Genomic DNA, 27,048 nt, shown 5'->3' on the forward strand with positions numbered 1-27,048 from the left:
CACTGACTTAACCATGGCATGTGACAAAACGGTACTCTGGTACAGTGAGATGTAGCTAAAAGCAAATCTGCCAAAAATACAAGTAAGGTAAATGGAAGCCTGTATTGATGAAACTCATTGAAAAGCTGATGCAGGAAGAAAATGTGGTTCAAGAATAATTATTCAAAAGCAAAATTGCCAAGGCTTATTCTGTGAGGTAAAAACAGTTATGCATTCAGTGACAGCTGGAAATTAAAAGAAAGTAAAGAATTGCAAATCAATAACAATAAAAAGTGCACTAAGTTAATGGATCTCTTGTTTCAAATTGAAAGTGACAAGTTTGAATTCCAGAGTAAACATTTAGTGATGGCCCTTTTCATTACCACACACAGCAGCACTGCCATTTCAGCTTCCCCAGCTGTACACACTGGGCTACGTGCTGCTTTCATCTATGACTCTATTTGCCATGCCTTTCAGGGAGAGGGAAGTGGGATCTCATTAGTGAAAAACACCCCAGTGATTTGGAAGATAGATTTTCATGTCACCAGCTGATCCCTGAGGTTCAGCATTCACCTGTTGAACAAAAAGTTAAGTAAAATCTGAGAAGATGTTTTCCATGTTGCTCTTTCAAAAGGGACCTTGCTGACTAACTGATTTAATGGCTACATCTATTTACAGGCACTTCTATGTTTGCTGGTAAACACTTTTCCTTGTAGTGAAGGAATAGCTCAGTGGTTTTCTTAGTTCTGTCTCTTGCTTTTAGCTGTGTGCTATTCCCGTAATCACAGAATCATAGACTGGTTTGACCTTAAGATCATGCAGTTCCAACCCCCTGCTATAGGCAGGGACACCTTCCACTAGACCAGATTGCTCCAAAGCCTGTCCAGCCTGGCCTTGAACACTGCCAGGGATGGGGCAGACACAGCTTCTCTGGGCAACCTGTGCCAGCGCCTCACCAACCTCACAAAGAAGAACTACTTCCTTATGTCTAACCTGAACTTTCCCTGTTTAAGTTTAAACTCATCACCCCTTGTCCTATCACTGCAATACCCCACTGCTGTTTGACGTGTAGGAGTTGAGATACTCAGAAGTGGTTGAAATACGCAAGATAAAATAGCATGAGTTTATATACTATGGGAATATCCTGTAGGAAGAGGTGCTTTCATTTCTCTTCCCCTTCTCTCATTTCCTTAAATGCTACAATCATAATTTCCTGTAAGACACTTCTGATACTTTTTCATCTTAATTACTTTTAAAATATCTTATTTAGGAAAACAGTCAGAAGTACCCTATCCATACCGGTCTGTTCATGCATATGCGTTGAGACAGCAGCTGGGTTGTATGAATAATGAGGTGGTTTCTCAGAATAAATATCAGGATGACTCAACCAAAAATTGTGCAAAGGTTCCTGTTTACAAGAAGGAAAAAATAAAGGAAACCAAAAACCCCAGCCCTAAGTCCCTATTAAATAAGGAATCAAATCTTATAGCCAAGACAGCTATTTACTGTTTGTGGGTTTTTGTTTTCGGTTGGGTTCTTTTTGTTTGTTTGGGTTTTTTTTTTGTTTGTTTGTTTTTTTTTAAAAAAAAGCAAGCAAACTCTATTAAACTCAATTTAAGCCATGTAACATCAGAGACAATAGCCTCATATCTGCAAGGACTGAGGCATTCCCTTATAGTTTGAGATCCAGATACTGTTTGCATTTTTGGGGTTTCTTTTAGTATCAATTTACAGAATGATACCCTAAATTTTATGCTTTAAAGTGCTTTAGACAAGTCACCTCCTTTTTAATGTTTTACTTCATGAGATAATAGATACTTCTTAAAGCTGCTGGAAATAATTCTTGCTCATTGACTGAAGTGATTTTTACTCTTGGCTGATGTATTTTTACCTGTCTTTATAAAAGTATTTTAATTACTTCCTTGGTTTTTAAGTACGGCTTAAAGTCTTTTTCCATTGCACTTACTTGAAATTTAGTGATATATAATCATAATGTGGACCTGCTTTGATAAAATTTTTGCATATCAAATATTAGGATAAGTACAGTGCTTCACCTTGAAGGATGAGACTTACTTACTCTCACAATGTTTAATATGCTACAATTATTGTATCTCAAGTAGAGAAATTGTACTAGCAGGGGTTGTTGCTTACTAGCTGAGGGATATAGCCATGCATGCAAATGCTATGCAAACACATGTGTAATGCCAAAAGAGTTTTGAAGGAAATAATCTATGTAAAATAGTATTTAACAGTAGGGGATGTGTTCTTACCTGGTTGATGTGCTTGCCTTATGTGTTAGAAGTCATCTCTAATGGCTGGTAGCACAGATTTCTCCACTGTGTGTAAATCCTTCCATTTCAATAAACAGTATCTGCAAAATTGTTTCTGCTTTGTTTTGTTCCAGTTTGCTGTAACTCCTTTCTAGGCCTTTTTGGTTTTGGTAATGCCCTCTTACTGTTTGCAGAGAAACTTGGCCTTTTGAGGAAAGTGAGAAGTCTTATTTTGATTTTTTTATTATTGCTTCAGAGACATTCATTAATAAAAGGGATGTGACTACAGAAAGGTGATTCCAATAACTATTATCTATTAGGTTAGTTATTAACCAATATTAATAATTTGTTTACTTAGGGAAAGTTATTTTTCATTACTGTTGTTAGATCATAATAATGAAAGTTAATATATAAATAATACATTTGATTGTAAAATCTAATACAATGTTTAATTGTTTTGCTGTATGCATGGTTATCATATGGTTTATAATGGTCAACCAAAATTATTACTAGATTTTAAGGACTGGTGGATGATGGTTAAGATGATCATCAAGAGATGTTCAAAGCAAGAGATATTCAAGGCCAGGCTGGATGGAGCTTGGAGCAACCTGATCTAGTGAAAGGGGTCCCTGCCCACTGCAGGGGGTTGAAACTGGATGAGCTTTGAGGTCCTCTCCAACCTAAACCATTCTATGATCCTATGTTTAAGATGTTTCTGCTTTAAGCTGTAATTTTAACAAATCTCTGTCCTCCCATCTCTTGGATCATGGCACGGATTATTCAATTAGCCTCAAAAGCAGCTTAATGTAGTTTGTGTGGGTTTGAGTTAAAATACACTATAGTGCATTCAAGTAGTGTGTCCAGTTTGCACTGATACAGATGAGGAATATTAGATCCACCTTACCTCAGTTGTGAAGCAGAAATCTGTAATAAGATGGTTGTTACAGTGGAAAATGGAAACAAGGACAACTACAGAGGCCTTTTGCAGTTTGACCAAAGCCATGTTTCACACTCTTGATTTAAGAGTGTCAAGAAGTCTAGGTTCATACTTAGGTACAGGAACATGTTTAGATAATTATATATGTACATATCTAGGAAACTATTTGCACAGCCATGTTTGGATCCTGTGGTGGATATTTGCAGACTGAAGTGTCTTTTTCCAATCTAGATTAATTATTACATTTTAATTATAAAGGTATACATTTTCATAAAAAACAGAGGCATTTTACATGTGTTAAGCTGGTAACAGAAAAAGGGGAGAGGCACGTTCTTCAATACAGTAAAGCATCACTTCTGTCACAAGCAACATTTTACCATATGTTTTAATTAATACTTCAGTTTCCTCTTTTCCATTCATTGGTTTACATATTGAAACAAAGGGAGTACTTTCTTGCACATGTTTCTAATTGTATTAATGTTTCCAATTTTATTTAGAATGTATGTTTTGCAACCATTTTGACCTCAAGCAAAGAAGTTGCTGCCCAGCCTAATTTAATTGATGGTACAACTGAAGTGATCAATCCCCAACAATTCTAATGCTTTCATTAATTTAGGTATGTAATGAGATAAAGGATACATTTGTCCTGCAGATTATTTAATCTGGAAGTTAAAGTTTCTACTTTACAAGTTAAGACTTTTCACTGCTAACAAATTTTGTTATTGAGTATATTTCCTTTCCAGTTACAGAAACATTGACAAATTTTAATGCTCTAAAGGTATATCTTATTTCTTGCATGAGATGTTAGAAGACAAGTTTAAATATATGTATAAAAAACATTACAAATTCCTTGAGGCAAAAGAAAATTTGGTTAAGGTCTTCTGGAATGTTTAAAACATGACAAATTTTCTTCACATGAGAACTTCTGCTTTGAACTGGAATGGTGCCAGGGCTCACTGTCTTGGATCTCAGTATTTCTTTGAACTTTATCAGAACGGGGAAATTCAGAGGTTGAATGGAAAAAGGTGGGTTTTTTTTGTTTTGTTTTGTTTTTTTGGTAGGTCTGACATTAGGTTTGTGATTTTTACTTATTCTTCTGGCATGGGAAGCAGTCTTTAGTAACTGAATTTCTCCATTGTCTTTTTTGCTGTAGCTCTAAAATCCCTCACTAAGCATCATAATGCATCTTTTTGTTAAAATACTTGATCTTTCTAAGAAGGAATTGTTTCTTTTCCCTTCCTATTGCTAATCATATGTCAAACTGGTGAGTTTCTTTTCAAATGCTGTGTATGAATAGCTTGGCATAGCTAGCTTCCTGCAGTCTTTTATCAGTGCTTGCTTTCAAATGAGTATTTTTAATTGGATGAAAATAATAAGAACTCTTTTTACTTCTGAGTTGTATGTATGTGGCTTGTTTGTTGTTTTTTTTCCTCCCTTTCTCCCCAGTCCTATGTTTTTTCAAAAATATCTAAATTATCAAGGTATTTGATCTTAACATAAATAGTATGAAAGATAACTTGTCAAGCTTAGTGGCATCCTGTGGTGAGCTGCATGCGATATAACTATTGAGAGAATTGCAAAGTTCCTTTCATTCAATAACAATGGAATGATGTATTTTAGTTACATATTGTCCATTGAAGAAAAGTTACTTTGCTGCTGCTAAAGGTTTTTTTCTTGGCGGGTTTTTTGTTTGTTTGTTTTTTGTTGTTTTTTTTTTGATGCACGCTGATTTTATTATTTATTCTCAGGGATGTTTTTTGTTGAGACATTATTAAGCAAGAAATGCAGGTTTGATAACAAAGAAATTACAGCCTTTGCACACAGTAAGGCTGCCAACTTCCTCAAGTTGTGACACATACTGAACTTGTGCTCAATTGTTACTGGATTTGAGTTTTGCTAAAGAGGACTAGAAAAGCCACTGCATTCAAATTGAGTTCTGGGAAGTACAAAGGGAAAGAGAGAGAACATGCATGGAAGAGAGGATATAATGTATGCAAAGCTATTTCATGGAAAGGACAATTGAAGCTGAAAAACTCAAGCTTCTAAGAGCTTTATATCTGTTAATGTTATTGAATTATAATCTAATTTTATAAAAGGACAACTCATATGCAGGATGATGAAACAGATTTCAAACTAAGGAATAAAATTGTTAGCACAGTTAACTGCTAGTTTATCCTGCTGTTGGCACTCAAACAGCTGGTAATTATTAAAATGATAATAAAAAATTGTGAGTTGTATACACAATGAGAAATTCTATGCAAGCTGCAAGTTTGCATTGAAATGAACCTCCACATTGAAAAAAGGGAAAGGAGTAGCCTACCATCACCACATTTGTTTGAGAATATTAGTTAATGAAAGAAATGGCACAACTCTGAACATGTGGTATGGTTTTGCTTATTGTAATTCAAGTCATTATTATCTCAGAAGGAACTGCCTGTTCAGAACAATAGAAAACAGCAAAGAAGTAACATCCTTGAGTGTATTCTTTCCTCCTATTTAGGAAACCTTTGCCACTCCACCATAACCTTATGTCATATGCTATCTAAGTTTCTCTTCTATTAATGTGGTTGCATTTCTGCTAATTATACCAACTACTACTCCAATACTTTTTCTTGATTATTTATTTGACTACTACTTTTTAGTGAAATTCCATGTTCTCATTAATCAGTTTTACATATATTTTTAACTCGTAAATTTCTGATTACTATAAAAGTCAATTTTGGAGGCCCTCATCAAGAAGTGACAAATAGGACAAACTTCTGTCTTGAAGAATAGGCAACAAAGCTGAACAGAATCTCATTTTCTTAAATAGTTTCTCTGGCCAGCAAAGTACTGCAAGTCTCAAGGTTAAAGCGTGAAATTAAAATTAATCCTGGTTGAATTAAATAATTCTGATAATGGGAAAGCATCATGTTGCTTTAGCTCACATAAACGTGTTCATGATGTTTTATTAAGGAATGCTTTTTTCCACATTAATGAAAAAGAATATTAGAAAATTAATCAGGATGTTCTGATCCTGAAAATCGCTGATCTTCCAAGAAGTCCCAACTATTTTACTGGCTTTTGATAATCTAAGTTCCTGTCAAGATTAAGCTTTTTTTTTTTTGGTGGTGAAATGGCTTTTCTTTAGGGCATGTATATCTAAATCACTCGAATAACTAAATCCCTAGAGTACAGATATTTCCTTATGGAGCATTTTTGTCCAGTATTATACGCATAAGAAGCAACCTCTTCTTTTGACTGATGGAGTATTTTGATTTATATGTTAAATATATGTTATATATGGTAACGTAATTATTATTCCTAGAGCAGAATTACAGGAAATACTTGGAACCTGACAGAAAGGAGCTAGAGTTGTAGTTTCCAACTTCTGAATGCCAAATGATTTATATAGGCTGAAAAATACGGATCACTGATTTCGGTGAAACTTCTTTTAGGGAATTTTCAGATCATTCTGCATTGTGTGGGTCTCTGAAAGTACTAAGTTTTAGAATATTTATTTTAGTTGTCATTTCTGTGACATCCAATCATATAATTGGGAATGCTGCTATTTTTTGTTTGTTATATTTAATAAAAGCTGAAACTTCCAGCGCAAAAAACATTAATTCCTTGAATAGCAATAAGAATGCTTGTAGTCATGGCCAGTAGTTGTTAGCCGCAGACAATACAAATGATTAGTGTTTGTTTGTGTGTGGTATTTTTTCATTGTTTGGTGCTTTTTGTTGTTTGTGTCTGTTTTTTTTCTGTATATTGACTTCAAATGGTGACAGAGAGCCACTTAAATGAATTGGGTATATTTCTGTCATTTGTAGAATTGGTCCAACTCTTGTGAAGATTTTGTTATATCATTAATTTAGGTTATAGTTTCAAGTTCGGAAAAAACGGAGATGCTTACTAGCTAGCTGGAGTATCTAAAATATTGTTAGACATACTGAGGGTGGTGAGGCAATGGAACAGGTTGCCCAAAGAAGTGGTTAATGCTACATCCCTGGCAGTTTTCAAGGCCAGGTTGAATAAAGCCTTGGGTGACATTATCTAGTGTGAGGCACCCCTGGGCAGAGGCTTGGAACTAGATGAACTGTTTCACCAGCTGCGTTCAGTAAGAGTTATCACATTGTTTTCCTAATGTTCGCTGTTCTCTGCCAGCCCCCGTCCCAAGATTCTGCTTTCAGAACTGCTTTCAACAACTGAGCTGATGGTAATGCGGATGATTTCACAAGAGGAAGTTTGGCACAGCATACTTTACTCTCCAATAGTAATATTTGCTATGCAAAGTTCAAAGGAGCAGGACGTTATTGTTAAAAAGGGTTGAGATAGATCTCTGAAGATGGGAAGGGAACAAACGCATTAAATGTCATATTTTCTGTTATCTCTTTTCTGAATATGACAGCACTATAAATACATTATACGGTACCATACAAACTGTGGCAGTATCGTACAACTGGCCTTCATTTTCTCTTATAACAAGACATGAATTAAGTATGTTTACAGTTGGCAGCAATCCATTTCAGTGCTAGGATACAGCACTGGAATGATGTGCTTCTCCTCAGCCCTTTGTCTTCTGCCCTGTTAAGACTGTGATGATTTTCTCACAATTTAAAAAATATTGTACAGAAGAAAGTTGCAAGCCTTTCTCTTCTGATAACAGAAGAGAATTACTGACCTTTTAAATAGCCTGTGTGTTTTGTCCAAAGAAGTGATTCATATTAGAATTTTCATAGTGTCTTTTGTTAGCTTCTGTGAAAGTGAAGAACAGCATGCAGAATACGGACACTCACTTTTGTCGTGGTTTAAACCCTAGCCAGACAGCTTGTTCACTCACTCCCAGTGAGTGGTGCCGGGCTGAGAGCAATCGAGGCCCCCACCCCGCCCTCCCAGGCTCTCCCCTTCCCCGCTCCGGGAGGAACGGGGAGGAGGATCAAAAGTGTGCAACTCCCACGGGTTGAGACAAGAACAGTCCAGCAACCAATGTACAACACAAATCGCCACCGCTACTACCAACGACAACAACGATAAGAGAAAATAACAAGGGAAGAGAATACAATACCACCGGCCAAGAAACGATTCCCACCTGGAAGCCCGTGCCCTTCCGGGGTAACTCCCAGTTACCCCCCACCCCGGGCATGACGTGCTGTGGTATGGAATACAAATGCAGTTGATTTTAATTCCAGATACTGATGTAGTCTGTTAAGAATTCTTTCCATCAGTAATGCATAAAGAACTATGGGCTCTTTTATGTAGTTGGGGAAGAGAAAGCAACAATCTCAGAAGACAGACAAAAGTGCAAGACTACCCATGGTGCATTTCCCACTACCATAATGCGTTTCTGTGGACACTCTTTAAGCACAATCACAGAGGCACTCAGCTGGTTTTGGCATCTAGTCACATAAGGAATGATGTTGCACTGCCACCTTGCAATTTCAAGGTGCCATTAAGTAAACTATCTACAAAAATCTTGATCATTGTCAGATCTCTGACCTCAACAAGCTAAGCATCCACATATAATGTTAATTCAAGTGTATCTTTAAATGCAAACACAAAGCAGAATTAGGGGAGTTAATGATACTCGGTTTGCATGTCCCTTTTAATTTCTGGTTCGAAGTCTACCACTGAAAAGAGAATCTGCTTCTGTTCTTCAGCAGCCAGAAGTGAACAAGACATCACAGGCTTTTCTGCCAGTGTGAGGCAAACTTTACATGTAAAACCATATTGTATGTAGGCATGTGAGCATTATAGTAATAGGCTTATATGGACATCATTGTTACAGGAAAACTGAAAGGATTTTGGTATGAGGTATACAAGTCTAGTTTAAGGTTTGATTTAATGCACGATGAACATAGGTTGCTAAAATGCTTTAATGTTAAATGAAACCCATTTCTGTACAGTGGTCACCATAAAAATGTGAGCTTTTGCCAGCAAAATGATATAAATTCAAATTTTGTTGTGTAGGAAAATTCTCTGTTCCTACATATGATTGTTGGCATTCATATATCTGTTGACAGGCTATTTTGGTGGTTTGTGTTTTTTTTTAATTAGTGTATATTTTTACTTTTTATCATGAAGTACTTTTGTTTTGTATCTGCTTAAGACATTATAGTGTTTCCATTAATGGTTTTGAGGTTTGGTTTTGGGTTTTGTTTTTTTTGTGTGATTTGGTTTGTGGTGGTTTTTTGTTGTTGTTGTTTTTTTTTTTTTTTGAGACTGAGTATCTAAAACCAGCATTAAGAAAGAAAGAAAATAATAAGGAAGTTCTTCTCTGTGAGGGTGTTGAGGCCCTGGCACAGGTTGCACAGAGAAGCTGTGGCTGTCCCATCCCTGCTAGTGTTCAAGGCCAGGTTGGATGGAGCTTGGAGCAACCTGGTCTAGTTGAGGGTGTCCTTGTGGCAGAGAGTTGGAACTTCATGAACTTCAAGGTCCCTTTCAACCCAAACCAGGTTGTGTTTCTATGATTATTCTATGTTTTTCTTTTATATGGTATGTGGTATTAATAATGCCTATGGGGACATAATCAAAGAAATTTATTATAAATACTGTGGTTCAGAAAGGAAGCATGACAGCAAATATTGCTACTAATTGAATTTAATGAGTATCTTAGCACCATGCAAGTGAGTCCTTGAAATAGAAGCTATTCAATTTATATCACTTGGATTATAATTAAATATTTTCACATTTACCACAAGGGCAAGTTTAAACTTGATTAGACCTTTTCACAGAAGGGTGATGCCATATATCTTTTGCACTTATATAGGTGTATTTTTTTGAAATAATTATACTTATGAAAGTCTCATTTTGAAATAGATGAATATGGCAGCATTTTACCTAGGGAGATTTTAGTAGTGATGCACCTCCAGGTTTTGAGATATTTATTTTCATTAAGATATAATTTTGTCCACAATTTTAACATAGTGATAACAGATAATCTGCCTAACTGAATGGTATTTTGACTTTAGTACAGTTATAAAAGAGAGAGGAAGCTTCAGTCTGTATTGGTGAAGTTACAGAAAGCTTCTGAGTCTTTGCTATATTAGCTGATTGATGAGAAGCTGGGCTTGAACTTGCTTTCACTACTATTATTTCTTACGCTACTTTTGATCTCACAGGCATCCTCACTAATGTTTTGAACCACAGTCTCATATTCACTCAACAGTGAGTAAGCAATTGCCCGCATGTTAAATAAGCAGTATAGGCGATCAGTTCAACTAACTGGTATCAGCTAACACTGACAAAATATATATGCTGATGTTAAAGTCTTCTTCCCCTTCATTACAAAATGTATATAATCAGTTTATTTTTCTTGCAATATGCTGTCCACAGTCATAGAATTGCAGCCTGGCATGGGTTGGAAAGGACTCTGAAGTTTATCTAGCTCCAACCCTCTGCCGCAGGCACAGTCATTTTCCACTACACCAGGTTGCTCCAAGCACTATCCACTCTGGCCTTGAACACTGCCAGGGATGGGGCAGACACAGCTTCTCTGGGCAACCTGTGCCAGTGTCTCACCACCCTGACAGGAAAGAATTAATTCCTTATCTCTAACCTGAACTTCCCCTGTTTTAGTTTAAACCCATCACCCCTTGTCCTATCACTACAGCCCTGATGAAAAGTCCTTCTCCGTTATCCTTGTAGGCCCCTTCAGATACTGGAAGGCTGCTCTGAGGTCTCCACACATTATGCTCGCCTCATTTTTTGGAGTCTTAAGTGCCTAGCAGGAATTACTTGACTGACTTTGTTTTGTGATTTCAGTTGAGAAACAAAGGATTTTATTTTTTTTCCCCAAGATGACTGTTAATTTAGGTTCCCAGAATCCGAGGTGCCCCAGTTGAGTACAACAAGGACTTGCCTCTCCTCTTTGCACAGGTTTAAGTTTTCAAGTTGCCATTAATGTGTTTGAAAGTCAGTTTATCAACCTTGTGAAAGAGACCATAGATGACTCAAGGCTTTAGGTATCATCCTGTAAAGCTGATAAGTCTTTTAACAATTGTCTTTCCAAGTGGCTCGTGGTGAGAAAGAACTTGTGCTACAGCTACTTATACTTTTTCTGCTGTAGATGAAGGAAAACTTAAATCTCTGTGGCTGTCAATCCAGCATGAAATTCAGATATTTTTACAATTATTATTTTAGCTCTGTGAGTCATTCTGTGATACATAAGAATATGTGTAGTAAATAGATAATGGATTAGATCTAGCCTTAGGGTTTAAGTGTGATACTGGAGGTGCACTTGTTATAGTTTTTTGTCTATGTGTCATTTTGTAGTGATATTTCTAGGTATGTAAAAGCAATGACTGAAACTTGGGAAATAACACTTTAAATGTTACTCATTATCTTTGTATTAAAAAAAAACAACAAAGAAAATATAACAAGAGTGTGTGATTGTCATTTCAGATATCCTCCCATTTATCTCAAGCAGCAATTGGATCAACAAGAAAAAATAAGCTGGAAGTAATTTAGTAAAAGGTTCATTAATACACTTGGCAATATGTTGGTTAAATTTTACACATTATCACACTGGAGGAATGCAGCTGTGTCTATGAACTCTTCATACTCTTTGGATTGGATTATGACCTTTTATTCAGCCAGCAATTTTAAACCTGATGTTTGGCTCACTTGGTGATGATCTGAATGAAAAGCCAGTGAAGTGATACATATATCAACCATAATTACATACCACTAAAATTTTAATTTCCATTCATTAAAATCACTACTCACATTGACCATGAAAGGGAGCAGAATACACTGTTATGCATTGTCCAAGTACACTGAAACCAGTCAAGAAAAAGGCACCTGGATATTGTGGTAGACAGATAATGAAAATATGGAAAAGCTTGATGAGCAGCAGGGAAATGAAAGCACATAGAGTGCACACATAAGAATAAGGAAATGTACTGAAAATGCTATGCAATTTTATAAATCGAAAGTGCTGTTTCCTTTGGGGATTCAGAGAGAGATAGGTATTTACTTTTGCAAGGACCATAAAGTGAAGCCGTGAGATGGAACATAAAATACTTCTATTGTGAGGATGGGAAATGGCACCCTTGTTTCTGTCTCCATGTTGTCTCTGAGAAATTACTAGTTTGGCTTTCATAATCTTATCTGACCAGGAATATTTAGCTGGCTAGACCATTAAGTGCCATCTTTAAATGCTGACACTGTGGCATGTCTGTATTTGGTGTTCACCAAATTTGTAATGTAGGTCTGAATATGTTATGAAAACCCCTTCTGTTTCCTGCCTTATTCAATTTGGAAACTGTTAATACCCATGTTTTTGCTATGTGTTGGAATTACTTATGTAGCTTAGCTGTTTTGAAACTCTCAGAAGAAAATAGAAAACAAAATCTTAGTGAATGAAAAATCTAGTAAGAATATGTTTGTCTTCAACTTCCACTGTTTATGAGTAAAAGAAAATAATAGAATCACAGGATGCCTTGGGTTGGAAGGGACATTAAAGCTCATCTAGTTTCAACCTTCCACTAGACCAAGTTGCTACAAGATCTGTCCAGCCCAGCCTTGAACACTGCCAGGGATGGGGCAGACACAGCTTCTCTGAACGACCTGTGGCAGTGCCTCAGCACCTTCACAGGGAAGAACTTCTGCCAAAGATCTCATCTCAATCTCCCCTCTATCAGGTTAAAGTCATTCCCTTTCATCCTGTCCTACAGGCCCTTGTCCAAAGCCCCTCTCCAGGTTTCTTGTAGCCCTTCAGGTACTGGAAGCTGCTCTAAGTTCTCCCCGGATCCTTCACTTCTCCAGACTGAACCAGTCCAGCTCTCTCAGCCTGTCTCCAGAGCAGACCTTCTCCAGCCCTCACAGAACCTCTGTGGCCTCCTCTGGACTTGCTTGAGTAGGTCACGTCCTTGGAACACTGACACCCACTCTGTGTGTGCGCATATCTTTGATCTATTTATACTCATTCAGTGAAGCCAGGGGTGATGAATGCCTAGTAGTAGGATACACTGCAGTAAATAACCGTAAAAGTAGGAATAATTGTAGAACTCCATTTCTGCATGTATTTCAGGTTGGTTTGAGTCAATTTATGTTTTAATGTGCCTGAAGGGCTAATGTTTTTTGACTGGTTTGCTTCTGAAGGGGAAACAAGTGTCAGAAAGATTCTTGATTTCGAAAGTGAGTAGTGTACTTTAAGGGTAACTCTGTGTGCATCATAATAGAACACGCAGAGAATTTTGTGAAGTGGCTTATGTTACTAATTTTAAAACTAAAAAAATTAGTATTTCTCTGTATTACCCATGAAGAGTAACACTCTGAGCATTGTATGTCAAGATAAATCTTACCTCATGTGAGAATACAACTGACCAGAGATTAAACCCGGGTAAAACTATGAATTTATTGTTGCTGCAATACCCTTTATTGACACTTTCTTCTGTGAGACCACTGCATGTATTCCCTTTCTTAAAAACAATTTAGCCTGTCTTAAGATCTTAAGAAACAAATATCTCTGAATTTCATGGACTGTAGATTTGAAAGGATAGTTGTGCCTGCTTCTCTTAGTGTAGGGTTATTATAGACAGTTCACCATTTTAATGTTCAGAAGTCTTCTTCTGTTTTTATGATTAAATGCATTAGGATATGCACATTTGATTTTGTGACACTTTATGTTAAAAGTTCCCTATATCTCTCTACTTTTAACTAATCAATATGTTTATAGACTCTAATCATATCTTCATCTTCATTTGCTAGGGTAAATGAGCTAAGCACCTTCCATTTCCTCTTATAAGCTTAAATTCTGTTCTTTTGATGATCCTGTTATCTTCTACAGTTTAAATTAATGTTCCTTGCACATGAATGGTCATCTGTTGAAGTCCACATGAGGTTTTATGCAGTTGCATTAAAAGTGGAGTTATACTACCTGATACATTATGGCTACATTGTCTTGTTTATTCAGTAACAGCCTGGTAGCATTAAACTTTTTACCTCAGTCCTTCTATATACACTTTATTAATAACATCTAACTTTATAACTGGAATCCTTTGAAGTCAGTGAGAGAAAGACCTTGCATATAATGAATAGTTCATTGAATGTCATCCAATTTCTTTTTTCATTTTCAGGTGCTTGAGTGAAGGCAGGTAAAATAGACTCTATACACAAGGAAAAACCCAGATGTTTCCTTATTAAAAATAAGGGATGGATACTGTTCCTTCAGTCAAACTACATTGTATTACATTTTTCATGTATCTTTGATTGTTTTTCTTTTTTTTTTTTTTTTTTCTGCAAATTCACAGATCTACAGCTCTTGGGAGCATTGTTCCATTTTCTTTCCAGTAACTTTTGCATTTATTCACTTATAATCAAATATATATATATATGCCTGCACTAATAGTTTACATAAAAATTTTGATCTTCCTTCCTGTTTTTCAGACACCTTGTTTTTTGCTATATTGAAGCCAGAAATTGTAATAATTAGTACAAAAGCAAGTTCTTGTTTTCCAGCTGAATCTACTTAAATTCCTATGAAGAATGAAACCAGATGGGGGAATGATCTCTTTCTTGGCATCACAGGGGAATGCTCCTTGTATGGATATCCAGGCTGTATGGTCCAGCCACTTCACCACTGAATATTCCTGACATCTGCAGTCCTGATTAATGGACTGTATACAAAGAAGCAGTGTATAGTTAAGACTTTTATCCCTCTACAGGGCTGTCTTGCTTTCCAGTGTAGTAAACACCTCTCCATACATGTTTTTTCATTGGTGCAGTGTTATAAAGATCATGTCACTGCAGTACTAATTGGTATGACTGGAAAACCAAAAATATGTTGCTTTTTTTTTCTATCAGAGTCACTGTATTTCAAAACGATTTAATTTCTAATGCCCTATCAAGGTTACTCTATTAAGGCTACTATAAGTTTACTTAAACAGGGAAAGAGTAATCTTTGCCTTTTATTCCGCCTAGTCTCTGGGTTTGTTTGTAATACTTTCTTGCTGTTGCTTTGCATCTATCCCAAACAGTGATTTATTGTTACTTTGTTTTTCTTCTTGTGCAGTGTATGTATTTAGAAAAGTGATGTGCAATTGGTGTATTGGTAGTTAGATGATACTCATGGGACCTGACAATATTTGCAAGGATAAATTGGGACCATAAGTCTGCTGTGGATTTGCTAACTTCATCTTAATTTAAGTAAGAAGTGAAGAGGGGTGTAACAATATTAATTATTAAAATAAACTCTAGTACCATTTGACAAGGTAGAAACATTTTTTTCTGATAGACAAACTGTTTTCATGTTGTCTGTGGCCACAAGGGCACAGAAACTACTGTTATTACAAGTGATGTACCACCTTTGATCTTGCCATGTATGTAACTGGAGGGGGATGATTGTGTAAAGCAGAGAACAGATGTGAGAAGAAGATTATTTTCATCATCTCCATCTTTTTCTCTCTCAACTCCCTTAGCCACAGAGGCTAAACTTCACTGAGATTATCAGCAAAGCCATTATTCCACTCATTGGTCAGTGTGTGTTCATTTTCTGCTGACTGCTTCAAGGATCCATTCACTGTATACGGATCTTTTTCCCAGGTTCAATTTTCCAAAGTCAGTTGTGTGTAATCCTTAGCTCCTCTGCATCATGGAAACATCAACCTGTGGGGAAACTCAAGGATGAAGGAATGACAGAATCTTTCAACTTTCCTATATAAAACTGCTGTAGTAGTTACGGTTTCTGTGCTGTTTTTTTTTGCTTTATTCTTACAAAATTTTGTTTCTGAGACATTTGTAAGCTATAATAGCAGCTCATAAAAGCTCAGGATAATCTGATTGTAGACTGTTATTTATTTAAATTGCATTTACCCATATCCATATAGTTATGATAATAGCATAATTTTTTCTTACATGAATTAGGTATGGACTAAGATGTTTAGATGTTTGTGAATTATAAGTATGCAGAAAACTTTTGTGACTTAGCTTATTCAATTGTTAATGAATAAGTATGAAGCTTATTTTTTAAGACATATAAATGCACATAAATACAACTTTCTTGTTTAACCACCTTTAATGAATTCTGATTAGAGCTAAATATTGTCTTGTCTTGATAACTAAAATAATTTGAATTTGGCGATTGCAGTGTGGCAAATAGTTTCTATTTCTGTATATATAAAATTAGTTATAATATGTTTTATCACTGTGTCCCGAAGTTGCTTTTGCTCTTTTTGGTAAGGGAAATCATCTATCTTGCCTTTCTTAAGTGAATAGCATCTGTTACAGAGTATATGAAGATAACTTAGGTCCAGAATAAATCTGTCCTAAATCCCAGTAATGACTTATATCTTCATTTCTTTCAGTATAGGCTCCAGTGTAGACATTCATATTTCAGAATAAGTGTCATTTTTTAATTTTGTTCAAGCTGTATAAAAATTACTTGAATCAATGTAATGCAGTGTTAAAGTTAGGAATGTTCACACAGAGGGTTAGAATAGCAGTAGTCTTTACACTGAAATTTCATGCAAACTGTATATGGAAAAAATACTACTTTAAAGCTTTATAACTAGTAAAAGGTTTCACTGCCCTGTCCTGTTTCCAAGTCTGTCTCAAAACCATGGCATCTCAAGCTATTTCTGTTACAATTAGGAGTTGAATGAACAGATTTGAACATGAAGCAAGAAGGATTTCCTCTGAGGAAAACTTCTGTGCCTGGGAGAGGGCACTCAGACTTAGCTGGTGGTGCTCGATCCCATTTGTTTGGACCATGCAGCTTGTGAGGATGAGGGGGAGGGTTTCCTGCTACTGTTGTCTTTTGGAAGCAAACACAGCCTGGGCTGTAATAAGACATTCCCATAATTAAATATAGCAATTTTCACTCTGCTTTGCAATATGTAACCTTTTATATCTGCGTAAGACATGTATTAATGTTCATAGCAATGACAGTTGACTACATTGTGTTGAAAAAATTTTTTATTTTGTTAAGAATAGAGTAGTAGCCAAGATTTTATCAGGAGGGAAATTAAATGATCATTGAGAACAGAGAACTACACCTTTATCCTCTCAAAAGAAATTTGGTAGTTTAAAGCAATGACAGTCTCTAAATTTTGGCCTATAGTCTATGCACTGGTAAAGAAATGGTTTATCAACCTGTCTCGGTTTTACATGTCTGGAAATTATACGTCTAAAGCTATATAGTGTTTCATGCAAGAAAAACATTATTTTTGTGTGAGTACATGAACATTATTCAAGAAAGAAAAAAGTAATCTTAACTTAAAATGCTTTAAAAGAATCTTATAGTTATTGCTGAGTGAACTTGCTTCAATGAGTGTACTAGAATTCCATGTCAAAATTATGGTATAGGAAACATTTTAATCTTTCTTTTCCCCCTCGGGATAAGCAAGAGAAATAAGTGTGAACATTTCATGTCATGTTCTGCAACTGTGACTATGCCAACAACTTGCATGATTTATTGGCTTAGTAGGAATGATGGAGTGATTTCCATAAATATTGCAATTATAAGTCCCACTGAGATTCCTAAAATGTGGTACTTTGACCTAATCCATCTAGGAGTCTTTTCAGCATGGAACCATCTTATAATAAGGAAATTGCCCGGCTCAAGGTGCTGAAAATTTATGTAGTTTAGGATAACTACATGAGCTTGCAGAATACATTTGGTTTCACTAGTAAATAGACATATACATAGCATTATGCGAGGGCAAGGAAAAGCCAAATAATTCAGTCTTTCACCTCTCATCGGGGAACAGTAGTGCTATGGGGGTTTTCTAATTTGCCTGTAAAAGTTTGTCATATGAAATAATTTAACCTTGTTATTTCCAAGGGGGATGATCAGGACTCTGAAAGTAAGATTTTATTTAAATACAACATAGTGATGGATGAGAGCATTTGTCCTTAATCATGTAGTCTTTGCTGTAGCAACAGTGGGAAGATGAGTTCATCAGACTGAGACACAGCATTTATTAAGTAGAATAGTATGTAGTGATACGTCCTGTCAAACTACCAGAATGAAATTCAAAATTAAAGGATCAAAAAGTTAATTTCAAGTTTTGAGTCACCAACAGGTTGTTGAAATACAGCAGGATGCAGTAGGTGTTTTAGTATGAAAATATTTTCTGGTCGTGGATGAATGATGAATCTTTTCTTTAGTGGCTGTTGTATTATAGGAATATGACCACAAAATAATATTCCATGACATTAGGGGGAGTATGAGAAAAAAACTAAATGCTACTTTAATCGCACATCCTCAAAATATCATAGATGTCTTTGAAACTTGGCTTCAGGGAACACAAAAGGGCATAGGCAGAAACTGAAATACAGAAAATTCCATTTAAACATAAGGAGAAAACTTACTGTTTGGGTGGTCAAACAAGGGAGGTTGAAGGTGGAGAGGAAGGAGGTTCTGTCAGTGATTCCCAAATATAGAATGAAAATTACATATGTAATCACATATGTAATTGTATTTATACTCCAGGCAGTTCCTCAGTTATAGTTATAATGTTATACTTGTTTAACTATTAAAAGATTACTGTTGCTATTATTTTACTATGAGAACATCAGTATCAGGTTATCACTGTTAAAGGCATTGTAGAAATAGTTCTGTCTATTGTATACATGTAAAAAGATAAAGATAAGTAGATTATGAATTACTATTACCATTTTATAGATTAAAATCATAAACTGAAAGATAAAATCCATACACTCGATGCATTTCTATGTATAACAGCCATTACCACACTTGTGACCCATTTTAAATGTATGGCTGAATTAGAAACTGAACCACAGAAATCAAGAGTCACAGGCTCACCAGTAACCGTTGCACAGTACTTCACCTGAACAGTGTTTGAAAGTAGAACAGGAATTGAATGGTGATAGTAACCAGTATATACAGTACAAATGTTGAGTGTGAGCTCTGTGGTGTTGAAATACCTCAACTAACTTTCAGGAATTATTGTACTGGTAAAGATGTATTATTATTAAGTAGTGTTTAATCCTATGATATATTAAAAACAGGACTGATTAAGAAATTTTCAATTGAAGCAATAACAGTACTAAATGGCAGTTATTTCTGAAATTATGGAATAATATTTACTGTATTTGAGCAAAGAGGAATGTGATCTGGTTTGGAGACTGGGATGCCATCTGATCCATTCCTGTACTGCTGCCTGAGGTAGTTCATAACATCCTTGTGAATGATAAAATACTATTAACAGGTAAAACATTGGAGGTTCATTTATAATTTAGTAAAACATTATTGTAAGATGAAGCGTACCTCCTGTTCTCCTTTGTCAGAGTGGCTCTTGATGTTTTCATGGTAACATTAGGCCAAATTCTGATCTTCATGCAGCACAATTAAAATAACTTTCTAGATGGAAGTTCTTGGAATGATCCTGGGAAGTTTTGGAAGACTGAAAGTCTCTATAATTTTCCCTTATGTAATAATAAGTTAAACTGTGGTATAATATGTGACTGTGAATGTGTCTGATACATTTTTGTCTCTAGGGTCTATTTTGGTTCCCTAATTATTCTCATTTGTTATGGGTGATGAATAATATATCAGTGGTGTAGGTCTCTGTAGAAAGGTTTTTTCCTCCTTTAAGAATAACATTTTTACTTTCATATTATAGTCTCTAGATACATGTATAGATATAATATTTATATTATATTGTAGTATATAATATATTGCAATATATAATATTATTATAACAATTTTATAATTATATATCTATATAATATATAGATAAAATATATTATATCAGTATACTTTAATGAGATTAAATATGTTTCTATGTCTACATTTATATTCCATAGTTTACCTAACAATATATTATTAATGTACATGCCCAAGTGGAAATTCTTTCTGATGGGTAAGAATCTATTAGATCTATCGGGTTAAATTTTAAGTAATGGTTTATTGATTTTCTAGATCCTGAAGGTAGTTTTTTTTTCTTCTATACATAGAAAGCAGTCAGCAGAGATAAGAAGCTGACAATAGAGTAATTTAATTACAGTTAATTAATAAATCCACTAGATCACAATAAAATCAATAAAAAAAAAGCCCAAGTGATGATACATCTTCGGGATAAAAAAATTACTGGTCGGAGAAAACATGAGTGATATGATCAAAGCAGTCCTTGTATATAATAGGCATCACAGAAACATGGTAGGGTGGCTCCTATGACTGGAGTATTGGAATGGAAGGTTACAGGCTCTTTAGGAAGGACAGGCCTGGCGGGCAGGGAGGGGGAGTTGCCCTTTATGTTAGGGATAGGCTGGAGAGTATGGAACTCTGTCTGGGGACAGGTGAGCGGTCAACAGTGAGTTTGTGGGTCAGGGTTAAAGGGAATATAGCTATGGGAGACATTACTGTGGGGATCTGTTACAGACCACCTGATCAAGGAGAACCTGTGGATGAAGCACTCTATAGACAGATAGGAAAAGCCTCACGCTTGCAGGCCCTTGTTCTCATAGGTGGGTTCAACCACCCTGACATCTGTTGGAAGGACAGTACGGCCTGGCACAAGCAATCCAGGAGGTTCCTCAATTGTGTAGAAGACAATTTCCTTCTGTAAGTAATAGAGGAGCCAACAAGGAGAGGTGCCATGCTTGACCTCGTGCTCACCAGCAGGGAAGGGCTCGTTGGAAATGTGATGCTCCAGGACAGCCTTGGATGCAGCGATCATGAGATGCTCGAATTTGAGATCCTCAGGACAGTGAGAAGAGCGTGCAGCAAGCTCACTGCCCTGGACTTCAAAAGAGCAGACTTCGGCCTCTTCAGGAACCTACTTCGGAAGGTTCCATGGGATACTATGATTCTATGATTCTATTTCCATACTGTCTATTAACTTGCTACATAATTTTCAGTTATTCAGAAGTATTCTATATAACTGATGAAATGTGATGAACACTGCGGCTAGTGATGTGCACTCTTGTAGTTTCTGAAATTCAAGGTGCAACTGCAAATATTACAGTAGCTCAAAATTAAGCTCAGTATTAGCTATAAAGGATTGTTAGATATTACCGGCTTTTTCTCCCTGGGTTTTCCTTCGCACATTTCCTTTGAGCATAGAAGAATTCAAGTGACTTATACTAACCATATTTTCTCTGGAAGATTTGGGTTTTGACATGAACTTGTCAGATACTGTATGTCTGTGATCTGTTGATTAATTAGGGATCACCTTTATATTTACTACCAGATGTTTTTTACTTCAAAAGAGAAATTACATTTCCAGCTCTTAAAACGGCTGCATCCTATACAAAATTAATGTACGTTAGCATAGTACACACCTGTCTGAGAATTTTGGTGTTCTTCAGAGGAATAACATGAAGTAGTTTCAGGTGAATAAAATATATAAGTAAACATTTACAATTGTCACGCATCTATAAATCTGGAAGCAGATTGATGAAAAGGTTGTCCTGGGGGATAAAAAGAAGTATTGTTCAGATCTGCGGCTAGAAGGGAAGATTTATGTATGTTATAGGGATACCTGGCTTTTAAATGTCAGGATGGAGCTCTACATTTGGCATTGTTGAATGTATGGTTCTATAAAATGCTAAAACCCCTCTACCTCACAACAAAATAACTAGCTGCATTTCACTGCATGCTGTTCAGAAGCTGCTGCTGATTTTTCTGTGTCATTGAGTCATCGTGTGAATTGGCACAACAGCATGTGAATATTTTACCTAGTAAATAGGGTAATGCCTATAATACAGACTACCCACGCTGTGGTGTCTCAAGAATAAGTTCCACATTATTATTGAAATTATTGTTGATGAAAATAAGCAGAACAGAGTATAACCTCTAGTGAGAACCAGATGAATTCTTTTATTTCCTATGTTTTAATGTGTTTTAGATGATCTGCCTATTAAATTGTATGTATGTGGTTCAGAGATCTCTCTGTTTCATAAGTAACCATGAGATTTCTGAATATGTTACATGTAAAGCACATTATAAGCTCTGTCACTGTGTCTGATACACAGCACACCATAAGATGCTATGTTTTTTCCCCCCATGAAACAGGTTGCCAGAAAAAAGGATTGTGCAATGGAGGTTGTTAATATGGAAATATACTAAGATACAACATATTGTTTGAGAAGATAAATACGCTACACCTTGGCATGAAGGACAGCTGTACCATGAATTACTGAAGACAGGTAAACTGAAAATAACTTTCCTTCCATTTTTCATTCATTAATATTGTGCGTCTACTAAGTACTGCTGTTTCGTACTTTCCAGACTTTATCCTTGGCTGTTCATCTGTACCTTTGCATATAATCACATATGGTTGTCTAAGGAAAAAAGTCTTTAAAGGGGCAATTGGTGATCAATTTTTAAGACCGATCTCAAACTGACTTTTAAACTGGTAACTGTAGGCTCCCATTGGTAACAGAAATAGATTATAGGGAATGAGTTTCTTAGGACTCATTTATGTTAGTCTTGTAGTCGTATTTGTGCTTAAAGCATATTCTGGGTCTGGATGCAATTTGCATCAATAATGAAGAAAGCATGTGTAAAACTCTTGTATTCTCTCTTCCTCTTTCTGACTGTTGCAACCTCATAAAGCATTTAAATGAAACCTAGAGTGGATGCTCTTGAGCTCTGAGCTAAAGGGAAAACATTTTTTGCATACTTGTTTGAGATATAACAGGAAATATTTTTGGCTAATATTTAAAATTTCTCAAATTGTGTGTATCAGACTTAGACTTACAGAAGTATTTTGTAAAATACGTTTTAGTATTGTTTTCTTGTACTATGGAAGAAAACCATTTTGTACGAATGAACATTGATATTCCATAAATGTCTGCTTGAAATGTATATTTTTTACATTGCTTGAGGAAGCGATGGGAAACTGAGGATTGAGAAATTCCCAGATTGTATATTGGATTCATGTAGCAGTGTTTTGGTAACAGGGGAGCTTGGGGTGGCTTCTGTGAGAAGCTGCTAGAAGCTTCCCCATGTCCAACAGAGGCAATGCAGTTGGCTCCAAGATGGACCCACCATCCAAGGCGACAGTGGGAAGTGCCTTTAGGAGAGTATATTTAAGAAGGAGCTGACCATAACACCCATTTCCCATTCCGCTGCACTGCTGGAAGGAGAAGAAACCAGAGGAAATTAGGAGCAAAGTTGAACCTAAGAAGAAAGGAAGGTTGTGGGGAAGGTATTTTAATTTTATTTGCTATTAGCCGACTGCAATTTGGTTGGTAATAAATAAAACTGATTTCCCCAAGTTGAGTCTGTTTTGCCCATGACAGTAACTGGTGAATATTCTCTCCCTGTTCTTATGTCAAGCCACAAACTTTTCATTACGTTTTCTCTCCCCTGTCCAGCTGAGGAGGGCAGTGATAGAGCAGTTTTGGTGGGTGTTTGGTGTCCAGTCTGGGTCAGACCTCCACAGCTTGTCACAATCATGCAGATACGTATTGCAATTAAACTTTGTTTTCTCCCTTCAGCTCAAATAGTAAGTTTGCAGGTCTTTCAGGGTAGACAAAACTGTTACCTAATATTGGACGCAAACTGGACGAAACTATAACGTATAAAGTAGTGTGCAATAAATAAACTTGTCATGGTGTTGCTATATTTTTTTAATGGGTGGCTTAACTGAATAATTTCATAGTGTTTAAACAAGTTTTGTGGTTTGTGGCAATGGAAAAAAAAATTGGAGTTTATGATAGTTTATAATGCAAAAAAAAAAAATACTCGGGTGCATTATCTGTATTTTAGCAGTAAGGATTTTTAACCGTATCCCTCCAGACAAGCCTTAACAAAAAAAAAAAGCTTTTTCTTCTTAAGCTGGCATAACTTGAGGAAATGGAGCGTTTAAAACTTAAAAGCATTCATATCTTTTGAGCAGAAATAAACTTGTGTAAAATGCAGCTCCCTTTGAAAGAGTTGGCCCATATAAAATTTGTTTTCAATTGATCAAATCTTTTCAAACATGTCTCAGAAAGCCTTTAATCTGAGCTATATCTTTCTCTCCCATCACCTAAGAAGATACATAGATGTATCTTAGGCATTTTGCTCTTATGGGTCAAATTTCACATTGCATCTCAAAATCTGGACAACTAACCTTTTTGAGAGAAGGCAAACATTCCAAATAACATTTGTTATGAGCCACCAACAGGTGATATGTCAGTAACATTTGGTTTCAAAATTCCATACTCAGCTTTGCTAATCAATTGATACTACTGAACCAATGTCCCCAAAGACTTTGTTGTCTGCATCAGCAAAATTTCCTTGGAGCATTTCCCAAGAAGCAGGATGAGAATCAATGTACTGTGAAAAAAAGCATATACTATGGCTTTAAGTATAAAACTTCTCAGACTTAGAAACTGGAAGAGACTGATTACTGTGAGACTAATGGAGAAGGGAAAAAAAAAAAGGCAAAGGACAGAAGTCTAAATGTCAAAAGTGCAAAGCTAGAGCAAATACACTTGAAAATAGCTGAAACCCTTTTGGATTAAGGAGGTTTTATGTGACCTTATATGACATTCAGGAGGAACAATTGTTATTCAAGAATGATGAAGAACTGGCTGGAAGTGCTCAGAGTTAGTCCTCGAGGACCTGACTTGCTGTCAACAGATAAAGGTAGTTTGGCAGATAATATAAACCCTTGTAAGCCAGTAGCTGATGACAAGTGCTTCTTACTGCTCAGCTGCAGAAAGATGGAGCTTGCTTTCTTCTTGCTGATTTTACTTGCACATCTCACTGAAATGTTTGAAGGATTATGTTCTCTTGTACTTTTTTAGTCACACTTTGAGGTGGTTGATCCAAGCAAGTAGAAGTATTGCCAGAACTCTAATATTTTACCCTGGTCCATAAATCAAATATTTATGGTTTAAACTTTTCCGCAGGGAGTTTCTTCCTTTTCAGAAACATCATTCACCACTGAATCCACGTTTCTCAATCTGGTTTATAAATCTCTAGAAAACTTGGCCTTTCAATTGTCATGAAGCCTGAAAGCAGAGGGATTCTGACAGTATTCCAGGGTACTGGAATTTTGATCTTCATATCACTTTTAAATTAAAAATGCAGCTATAAGAATTGTGTCTACAAGATGACAGAAATGCCTCTCAATGTGTAAAAATACCTTGGATGAAAGAGTGTCTTAAAAATACTAAAATTAATTCTTTGGGGAGAAAATTAGAGTGACAGAAATTTTGTAAGCATCAGTATTTATCATCCCTTTGATTTTCACAAGTGAAAATTTAAGCACAATTCCAGTTAAAATACTAGATAATCATTTGTCTTATTTCCCGCAGTGTCTCTGAAATATTTAGCACAAATGTGTGAGTATTGTGTCTTCCCTGAGGCACAGAAAGTTTATGGACAGTTCTACTTGTGAATCAAGGTGTTGACTATATTGCCTTGCTGTCTAAGCAGACAACTTTGTGAATCAAATGACTGTTTCTCTTCACCTTTCCTGCTGCCACCACATGTAGTTTTCACATGATGCTATATCATTAGGTTGCTGATCAAATGTTGCACTGAAAATCAACAGCTTAAATTCCTTGTGGGAGGAATTCCAGTAGAAGAGGGGGTTGAAACTGGATGATCGTAAGGTCTTTTCCAACTCAAACCATTCTATGATTATGGCACTGTTATCATAGAGGAATGCTTTCAAGTTTGCATTTGCCAGGAAACAACGTTATTTGGGGAAACTATCAATACTGCTAAAGCTACTGAATATACTGATAAAATTCTTTATCAGTTCTTAATAATTCCCTATTTGCGTAGTCTACAACTCTCTCACCATACTTTCAAAAAGCCAACAACAAAGATTAGCCATGAGATTCATCATAGATGATATTAGGCACCATCTTGGAATGTAACACATCAAGTAGCAGAACAGGCTTATACCTATTATTTCTCTGATCTATCTGCATAGAGATGTATTGACATTTTAGATCCTTGATAAATCACTGGAAATTAATAACTTCTTTTTTTTTTCCTTTTCTCTGATTATCTGTTTATTTCCTCCCTCTCTTTTCCCACATAAAGCTTCGTATTTCCAACTCTGCAAAATCTCAAGATATAAAAACTTAGGGATTCAGGAGTGAACATTTCCCACATCATGGAATAGAGGATGAGGATTACTGAAATAAAATAAAGAATATGAGGCTCTGCAGCGACCTATGAGACAGAAGTATAGGCTGTGAAGATGAGCAAAATGCAGGGGATGAGTGAAGATCAAAGGTTCGTGGTTAAGTGCATTATCCTAGGGACATCACACAAAATAGTATATAATCAAATTATTAGATGCATGGCTAGAAAGGTCTTCAAAAATATTGTCTTTTACTGTCTTGAATATTTGTTTACTGTATTTGGCTTAATATGTGTGATTTACTGAAAATTAAGCACTCTTAAATTACTGATACCATCAAGACTTTCTATTTTACATGAGTTAGTGTGTGCTTACCTGCATGTTAGAACTCCACATTTTATTGATAAAAACTAGAAATTACTACAGAAATAAATGGCACATAATTTTCAGTGAACACTAGAAGTACATGAAGAATTGTTCAAGCTGTATATGAGAACCCCCTGAACAAAGCCGACAGATGGCTGGTGATATCCTGTAGGGAAATGTACAGTGCAAGGAGGAATAACAATCCTTCTTAGAAAATAAAGGTCACAAGTGATAGTAAATGCCAATAAATCATCAGGGATTTATTTGAGAGCCTATTGGGCCAGTAAAACCTCAACAGGCTCATATATTTCTTTAACTGTATAAAAGGATTCAGGGAATATAAGGGCTTGTGAGTAAAGTAGAGAAAGAACTTTTTAGCTTAAGCCAGTTGTTGCTACTTCTAGGAGAGTATATTAGTTTTGGGTAGTTATGCTTTTGAGCCATTGACTTGATTGCCATCACAGTTGATTTTTTTTCAAATTCAAAGTCAATAGAAGCTAAGGCACTAAGAATT

General features: G+C 35.9%; 1 protein-coding gene across 5 annotated transcripts in view; it reads left to right on the forward strand.

Annotated features, from left to right (window-relative positions):
- The window catches only part of LOC134157869 (leucine-rich repeat-containing protein 4C), a 536,647-nt gene that overhangs the window by 264,408 nt on the left and 245,191 nt on the right, over nucleotides 1-27,048 (forward strand). For 3 of the 5 annotated variants that reach the window (XR_009962502.1, XM_062607292.1, XM_062607295.1), the window contains exon 2: nucleotides 22,148-22,281. The gene's annotated coding sequence lies outside the window, so the exon portion shown is untranslated. Of the gene's footprint in view, nucleotides 1-19,977; nucleotides 19,995-22,147; nucleotides 22,282-23,093; nucleotides 23,367-27,048 lie in introns of those variants that run through there. The other 2 variants (XR_009962501.1, XM_062607293.1) reach the window with 2 other exon arrangements.

This window comes from Pezoporus occidentalis, unplaced genomic scaffold (assembly GCF_034315485.1).
Source record: "Pezoporus occidentalis ecotype Australia unplaced genomic scaffold, CSIRO_AGI_Poc_V1 ctg121, whole genome shotgun sequence".
NCBI classification, from domain to species: domain Eukaryota; kingdom Metazoa; phylum Chordata; class Aves; order Psittaciformes; family Psittacidae; genus Pezoporus; species Pezoporus occidentalis.